The sequence below is a fragment of the Watersipora subatra genome, chromosome 3, assembly GCF_963576615.1.
Source record: "Watersipora subatra chromosome 3, tzWatSuba1.1, whole genome shotgun sequence".
NCBI classification, from domain to species: domain Eukaryota; kingdom Metazoa; phylum Bryozoa; class Gymnolaemata; order Cheilostomatida; family Watersiporidae; genus Watersipora; species Watersipora subatra.
The window spans coordinates 43,247,766-43,255,475 of NC_088710.1; positions in this window are offsets into that span (position 1 = coordinate 43,247,766).

Consider the following 7,710-nt stretch of genomic DNA (forward strand, 5'->3'; position numbering starts at 1 on the left):
CAGCCATTTTGCCGATAATGCTTAATATGTATACAATATTTTTTTCAATTTCAAACTCCTTCTAGAACGTTTGCTTTGGTTATATATTTCATTTTGCCAACATGTTAACAAGTACTGCTATGCAAAAAATTCATTTATCTATGCTTTGTGCATTGATAAAGCGATGTGAAGCTACAAAGCTAAAACGATCCTCTACAATGTTCCTTATTCTTACAAAACCATTACTTTCACCATCATCAGAGTCAGTGCTGCTATTGCTATTTTAATTAACTGTAATCACAAAAATCTGAATCGGTTATAATGTCATCAACATAAGTAGTTATTTGTTTTCTAACTTGGATGCCTTTCATGAACTTACAGAAAAATGTTTGTTTTTAAGTTGGAAATCCCCAAACAAAGATTAAAGTATTAAACTTTAGGCTAATTTTATAAAGAAATCTTAGGACAACACTGTCACTACCATAAAAGTCCTAAAGACCGTTGGTTATGTTGTCAACGAATAAGAAACTTCAGTTACTAGCAACTGCTGCTAAAATCGCAAAAAATGCGTCTTTGCAGTCGACCATAGAGAACGCATAAATGAGTCTACTTCAGTGAAAGGGTTGAAAACGTTGGATTTGCCACTGTTAGTGATAGTAAACATGTTCATTTCCTTCCGCAGCCGAGTTACTTTTACTTTTTTTTTCCAGCTACGAGTACCCAGAACTACAGCTACTACAGAACTTGCACGAGTACTCCGAGGGTTGCGATAGGCGACGGTAAAAAGCAAGAGAGCAGCTGCTATCGACTTACTGTCACCCTGATTTAGCCATGACCAGCTGTACGTCGCCTGCTCAAAAGTAGGCACAAGCCGAAAACTGTTTGTTCATACACCCGACAGAAAAACCAAAAATGTTGTCTATCTGCAAGTGTTGCGTTGAACTAACATTGTGTTAATGTTATGTTCTTTATGTTCTGCTATACCACATGCAGCATTTTCTAACATATTTTTCAGTATATATATATTTTCATGCATTTGTTTTCCTTATTGTATCTCATACAAAGGCTATCATGTTGGCGCTATGTTTTATTATTGTAAGGTGCTAATGCTGTATCTGCCTTGACATCATCCTGTCTGGGCTGTTATACATATAAATTTTATCGACACAACCTCATTACTGTTTGTATATACCATGTCAAAACACAGGCTATAGACGAAAAACTGGTGAGCTATGATTAGTGTTTTATGAATGTAGAAGTCTCCATTCAATAAATGCTGGCGGTAGCAAAATATTTTGTATAATTTTTAAAAGATGCAAAACTTTTCAATACTGCCAGTTTGAAGAACTTCAGTTTGCTTAGCAATGTCAATTTCATTATCAGTTCTCTGTACACAAATAGGGCAATGCCGATTTGAGTGGTTTGAGACATGCATTGTAGACTAGCCGTAAAATGTATTGCAGATTTTCATTGTTCTCCCAACATTATTGACATATATGACTACATATGTGTATGCATAGTGTGATCAGGGCAAGCAAAAGATTTTAGTAGACTGCATATTTGGAGTTGTTTTACGGTATGAAAGACAACTCTCGATAAACCTCTTGCTGTACATAAATCTGTTCCCGTGGACGAGTAATGCAGCTAGTGGTTTGGGACCGTGGCATCACTCGGGGATGCGTGGAAAAGACCTTTTCGCCCCGAGTGTAGCGAGAGTATCCAGGCGCGGCTTTCCGGATGAATGAGTTGACGAGTGCGAGGCGATTGATTGCGAAGTGTTGAGTGTTAGGCGATTGAGTGTTAGGCGATTGATTGCGAGGTGATTGATTGTGAGTGCGAGGCGATTGATTGCGAGTGCGAGGCGATTGATTGCGAGTGCGAGGCGATTGATTGCGAGTGCGATTGATTGCGAGTGCGATTGATTGCGAGTGCGATTGATTGCGAGTGCGAGGCGATTGATTGCGAGTACGAGGCGATTGATTGCGAGTTCGAGGCGATTGATTGCGAGTGTGAGGCGATTGATTGCGAGTGCGAAGCAAGTGCGAGGCGATTGATTGTGAGGCGGGCCGATTGATTGCGAGGCGATTGATTGCGAGGTGAGTGCAAGAGCGCAATGGTCAACTGCTCGACGGTCAAAGACTGGTCAGCCAAGGCAGGAGCTCGGCGGCAGAAGTGCGCGATCGTCAATTGCAAATATAGACGGGTATGAGCGGATGCATGAATCTAGACACATGAACCAAAAATATTTACTAGATTTTACACGCATCTAGCTGTAAAAAACATTGCAGATTTCTATTGTTTTCCCCAACATTATTGATATGTATATGTGTATGCATATGCAGGGCAACAATTTCAGTAGACAATTGACATAATAATACATCAGGGCAACAATTTCAGTAGACTGCACATTTGGAGTTGTTATACAGTATGAAAGACAACTCTCAATAGACCTTATGCTACACGTGAATCTATTCCTGTAGGCGGGTAATGCAGCTAGTCAGTTATAAAAGTATCGACAACTTGGCAGATGCAACAGGTTCATTCACTTTGCATCAGTTTAATCATTCATTAATATCACTATATCGACATACACTGTAGATAGCTTATTAGATACATGTTAGAATTAACTTGTAAACCTTGTAAACCAATCTATTCTATTTAATACTGAGCTTCGTAAACGCTGTTAGATTAAGCATGCAAGCAAAGAAAAACAAAAGAATACACTTCACTGTCTTTGTCTGTTTTACTGACAAACTAATTATTGTGTTCCTAATTTAAATTTACTTATTTCATAGCAGAATAAATTTGATAATCTTTTAGCAAACTCATATTCTACTCTGTAAACTAAATCACCTTAACAATTTAAACTAAATGCCTAAGTTCTCAACTTGTAATCTTTTGTGAATCTTTTGTAACTCCACTGTAAGACTAAAATCACAAATTACTTTTCCCTCTATCTGAAAGTCACAAGTTGCTTGTTTTGAACACTTGTAATGTGTGATGTCATTATAGAATGTTTACAATTAAGTAGTCTTTACATTTATTTAAAAGTGTAGTTTTGCGCAGCAAATGCGGTTCATCCAAGCCTTTTAAAGTCAAACAGAGTTTTAAAATTCACATCCTAACAAGTTTCAATACTTTGCCATTTTAGAAAATGTACCGTTTGTACAGGTTTTTTTTGCCTAAGAAAGCTGTGATAGTAGAAATCATTTTAATATAATTAAAAAATTATGCTATTTCACCTGGTTTTGTTTTTTTAGCCGGCTTCCGCACAAAATCTCTTTTGGTCTTCTTTGGTGGAGCTTTCTTTTTGGCTATTTGTTTGAGTACATTTTCTATGACCTCATGCAGAATTCCTTTGGTAATGGTCCAGATGGGCACATATTCCTTAGATGGCACTACGGAGCTTATAACTTGATTGTCTTTCAACGCTATGGAAAAGTCATTAAATATGCACATTAAAGCAAGAAATCAAGACAAAAGCAAACATTTTAAATATTTGAAATTAACTTTATAAAATAAGTTAAGGCAATGTCTTTATCATTTTCCTGAACTTAAAATTGAAAAAATCTCACAATACGCAGATGCATAGGTTAGACTAATATGAAAAACTTTATAATTTGAAAAATAAATATAAAACCAACAATGTAGGCTAAACTACCAACCACTGATCCTTTAATAAGTTAGAAATAACTTAGCCATCACAACAATTAGAATTGAGTAAATGCAAGCAAATCAAGATTGCTGGTTTTAGAAAAAATGTAATAAACTGCAATTTGGAAGTGTATAAAGAAGGCATATCTCTATAGGCTCATGAAGTGTAGAGTTGGAGGCATTGCAAGGAAGCATATTTCGATAGGGTCAAGCATAGAATGATTATGATTAGGAGGGTTGAGGAATAGCAAAGGGTTATATTTTAGTAACGTCAAAAAATAATGGAGCTGCATGTATAACAAAGATGAATGTTCTTATGGGGGCCAGAGGTATGGGGTAATAATACAAACCAGCTAGGACTTCATCTGAATAAACAGAGGGCAGTGCAATATGTTCAGCTGGTGGCAACAGGAAGTCTGCCGAGACAAAAGTGTCCTCGTGTGTCAGCACTGCAAGCGGCTCTACCACCCAGCGCAACTCTGGTCTAGCACCTAACAGCGGGGAGTGCACAACTACGAAAATATAAGACGCACTGAACATACATTACTTCTAGCATTGAGGGGAAGACGGCATGCATCAAACACACACCCACATGAGTAGGAATTGTGCGCACATGTACAAAGAAGAAGCACTGCTAAGGTTAATTCACTAGCTACTACTAACATTGATTATCTTTGCTAAAAGACAAGCCTTGCAAATGAGAAGAATCACAGACAACCATCATAGCAACTATAGAATTGAAAAGCGAGTTAACAAAATTGATAACCACAGCTAGGTTAACTTTACGCATGATAATTTCATTAAATTAAGTTTTAAAGGTTTAAAGGTTTAGTTTAGAATATTTAAGGCTAGCTTTTCCAGTTTAATATTCTTTGAAGAATAGGTAGACTTCAAACGTGCTTTCTCTAGCCTACTATGTTAATTATTTGTATTTTATAAGTTTTGTGCTTAGCCTATTTTATGTACGCAACTGCATATACACTTACAGTTAACTTTTTTAAAACAGTTTTGGTTAACGAGATGAGTTTGAAAATGAACCCTAAAAACCTGTCAACCTTTTAAAATTGTTACAAAATTAATCAAAATTAGACAGACAGAATTAACTATTTAATTATATCAATTAACAAATTAACTAACCAACTAACCAACTGAGCAAATCGGGCAACCTTCGAAACCTCAGCAAAGCTGCGCCAATAGGAGAGCTAAGTTTTCTTTCAACAAAAAAAACGAATGGATGGATGGTAAACAGCCTTTAATAAATACTATATAAATTTTGAAGCAAATACTCGTACAGCTGTAATATTGTGACTACCAGCTAATAATACTAGTACAGCTGTAATATTGTGACTACCAGCTAATAATATTAGTAATGTACAGCTGTAATATTGTGACTACCAGCTAATACTACTAGTACAGCTGTAATATTGTCACTACCAGCTAATAATACTAGTACAGCTGTAATATTGTGACTACCAGCTAATACTACTAGTACAGCTGTAATATTGTGACTACCAGCTAATAATACTAGTACAGTTGTAGTATTGTGACTACCAGCTAATACTATTAATACAGCTGTAATATTGCGACTACCAGCTAATACTACTAGTACAGCTGTAATATTGTGACTACCAGCTAATAATACTAGTACAGCTGTAATATTGTGACTAGCAGCTAATAATACTAGTACAGCTGTAATATTGTCACTACCAGCTAATAATACTAGTACAGCTGTAATATTGTGACTACCAGCTAATAATACTAGTACAGCTGTAATATTGTGACTACCAGCTAATAATACTAGTACAGTTGTAATATGGTGACTACCAGCTAATACTACTAATACAGCTGTAATATTGTGACTACCAGCTAATAGTACTAGTACAGCTGTAATATCGTGACTAGCAGCTAATAATACTAGCACAGCTGTAATATTGTGACTACCAGCTAATAATACTAGTACAGCTGTAATATTGTGACTACCAGCTAATAATACTAGTACAGCTGTAATATTGTGACTACCAGCTAATAATACTAGTACAGCTGTAATATTGTGACTAGCAGCTAATAATACTAGTACAGCTGTAATATTGTGACTACCAGCTAATAATACTAGTACAGCTGTAATATTGTGACTACCAGCTAATAATACTAGTACAGCTGTAATATTGTGACTACCAGCTAATACTACTAGTACAGTTGTAATATTGTGACTACCAGCTAATACTACTAGTACAGCTGTAATATTGTGACTATCAGCTAATACTACTAGTACAGCTGTAATATTGTGACTACCAGCTAATAATACTAGTACAGCTGTAATATTGTGACTACCAGCTAATACTACTAGTACAGTTGTAATATTGTGACTACCAGCTAATACTACTAGTACAGCTGTAATATTGTGACTATCAGCTAATACTACTAGTACAGCTGTAATATTGTGACTATCAGCTAATACTACTAGTACAGCTGTAATATTGTGACTAGCAGCTAATAATACTAGTACAGCTGTAATATTGTGACTACCAGCTAATACTACTAGTACAGCTGTAATATTGTGACTAGCAGCTAATACTAATACAGCTGTAATATTGTGACTACCAGCTAATACTAATAGTACAGTTGCTGTGGCATTCTCAAGTTATTAACATACATTAATATTTTCAAGTTATTTGTATTAACAATTAACTTTTTTAATATTTTTTATTTTACTGATCTGCTTGCTCAGCGACCAATATTTCTTCCCTACATGAGATTTCTCCAAGAATTTGGTATAAAAAATCTGTATTTTTGTCGGGCAGGCATTTAGTTCAGCTGGAAGCAAATCAATATGTTTACCAGCAACTTCATCTGGACCAGGGGTGGTGCTGACAACTTCAAGTCCATCAACTGCTTCACTGTAAATAGAAACACAAGAAAAATGCAGAGAGCTTAGTTTCCTGCACCCAATCGGTTTTGTTATTAATTCTGCAGTTTAAAATATCAATGAATAAATTCTCAATGAGGCTCAAAGCTGGAAGAACCGATCTAATTTTTAATAATTATTTCCTGTTTATAAAGAAATTAAGTTTACAAACTTTCAAAGTATCAAGCAATTAATATATTACAAAGATTAGAGATTACTTTAAAGCAAAAGTGGTTTTTGGTTATAGATGTTCTGAATAAATTATGCAAAATAAAATCATGTTTCAATTGCAAGAAAGTTTTGTCGTTGCCAGAAATACTAATAGCCGCAATTGTTTGACCGAATCGCAAACAGAATCAGATATAAAACCTCCACATAAGGCTTTGTTTCAAAGAGTTCATGTTTTGAACAATTAAACAGTGTATAGTAATATCTAACTAACCATGTTGAAGGGGACACTGCTTTAGGAAATAACACCGAGTACGGCTCACAGTCTTTCTCTAATCTAAACAACTCCTGTTCAGTGGTGAGATTGGACAACTCCTGTTCAGTGGTGAGATTGGACAACTCCTGTTCAGTGGTGAGATTGGACAACTCATGTTCAGTGGTGAGATTGGACATCTTCTGTTCAGTAGTTAGTTCATTCTAAATATACCGTAAAACCTCTAATTGAACACCACCTCTATTTGAATGCCACCTTCAATTGACCGCCATCCTAAGAAAAAGGTTGAAAAATAGACTGTCGCTCCAACTGAACGCCACCTCCATTTGACCATCACTTTAACATTATTTGATCTTTTCGAGCCCATATTATCAACTGATCAGTAGAAAATTGTCCGCACAATCATATTAATAAAATAAACAATCATTTATATCAATAATAGTTAATTTTCAGTTGTCCAATTCCAAAGCTTTTCATTTTTTTTGTTTTTTTTTTCATTTTTTTTATTTCAATCGGAACGCAGCTATTCGAGCAAACGATGGAAATTTTTTGTTGTTGTAAAAACGTTAATTTTGTTTCTGCATGTAATATAAGCGTGGTTCGTTCATGGCACTTGTTCAAGAATAGATATTTGTATCATTTGATAGATTATTGTTGTATAACTTATAAATATGTAGATTTATAGCATGTTAGCTAATAGCATTTTGCGGCTATTTCAGCACGGCTTACA